Source organism: Arachis hypogaea, chromosome 15, assembly GCF_003086295.3.
Source record: "Arachis hypogaea cultivar Tifrunner chromosome 15, arahy.Tifrunner.gnm2.J5K5, whole genome shotgun sequence".
NCBI lineage: Eukaryota > Viridiplantae > Streptophyta > Magnoliopsida > Fabales > Fabaceae > Arachis > Arachis hypogaea.
Window position 1 is genome coordinate 131,614,970 of NC_092050.1, and position 1,625 is coordinate 131,616,594.

The 1,625-nt window shown below is 39.4% G+C and overlaps 1 pseudogene; it reads right to left on the minus strand.

The window, feature by feature from the left end:
* Window positions 1-457: 457 nt before the first annotated feature.
* LOC112748924 (probable protein phosphatase 2C 76) lies at window positions 458-1,414 on the minus strand (annotated as a pseudogene).
* Between the last annotated feature and the right edge of the window lie 211 nt (window positions 1,415-1,625).

Here is a 1,625-nt window from a genome sequence, read left to right on the forward strand (position 1 = left end):
TTCAAAATAACTACTTTAAATGAAACTTCTAATTTTATAAAATTTCGGCAGCATCTCCTTTAAAACTCGGATTCTGCCACCCTTTTCGGGTCCCATCCAAACATTTCTCAAACTTTTTTCTCAACCATTTCCAAATCTCATTCATTTTTCAAAATTCAACCAGTTCCAATATCAAATTGTTTTCAAAGCGAATCAGTGCCAATAATAAATCTCTTTTTAAAATCAAACCAGCACAAATACTAAATCATTTATAAAGTCAGACTAACTCAAAATTAAACCGTTTCCAAAATTAATTCAGTTTCATATTCCAAATCATTTCCAAAGCTGATTCATTTACATTATCAAAAATAGCTTCAAAACCAAGAAAACCATTTTTCATGATAATCAACTAAATAAACTTTCAAACTAATTTCTTTTTAGCCATCACAAACTACTCAAGCAATCATGCAGCCAGTCATTCAGTCCAACAAACAACCACATTTATAAGACAATCATAATCACAGACATATGTTTCTCACATTAATATCTATTTATAACAACTCTGTAATGTAAAATAGATTTTAAGAAAACCCCTACTCAATTTAGTCAAAGCTCAGTAGTTAAACGCATCAATTCCTCTTCCGTTCATCACTTCTGTTTGGTTTATGATCCTGAGAGAGCAATTGCTTTACCAGCCAATATTATAGTCCCAGAATCTCCAACATTAGCAACATAGAGATGGTTATCAACCAAAACAGCAGTTGAAGCAGTAGAGCCATCATCCCGAAAAGTGTCTTTTTCAGAATCCAGAAATTGAGAATCAGTCCCTTGATACGTTTCACTTATAGCCAATTTGGCACCAGTAAAGAAAATTTGGATGCTTCATGAGATTATCAAAGAGATGCTCTTTCAAATATTAATACTCTGCAGCACGAGAACTACCATGGCCATCAAATATTCCAAATAAGCATACTGAATGATCACCAATCTTTAATGTTTTAATATCATAAAAATCCTCCATCGTTACTCTCTTCCATCTGAAGCTTGAATACCCACGGCTAAGCCTTCCATCCTCACTTTTCCACCCTCCACTTGCAAACCGGCCATCATCATTTTTTTGCTGGCATCATATTCACAGGGGAACCAACACTTCTTGATACAGAACCCGTATCCACCATCATGATTAAATTGACGAATAAGAAATACTAGGGGTAGCTTGCAAACTCCTCTTAGTGTTGTTTATTCTCACTTGTTTGGAAAAGGTTCCAGCTTGAACAACCAAAGGCTTACACGATTGCTGCATACCATCTAACCGACCAATCTAGAAGACATGGGTTCCGGCGGCAGTTTTCGGCAACCACACCCGCAGCAGCGCAGCTTCCAACAGAACCAAGTAGAGCGATAGTAACCTTCGAGCAACTTCGATGAGCTTCATCAGCGGTGGTAAGAAAGGCGGTCCCGACAGCCAGAGGCTCTAGCAGCGGTGGTGAGATTTGACGGCAGTGACGTAAACATCGTCTCCTTCCTCACGTCGCACTCTTCCTCCGTCAGTCTCCTCTCTTCGGGCACTCTCTGTCCTCGGCTCCACCGTGGATGGCGGTGACTCTGCTTGCGGTGAGGACGATGATGGTGACCTCAGCAGTGGC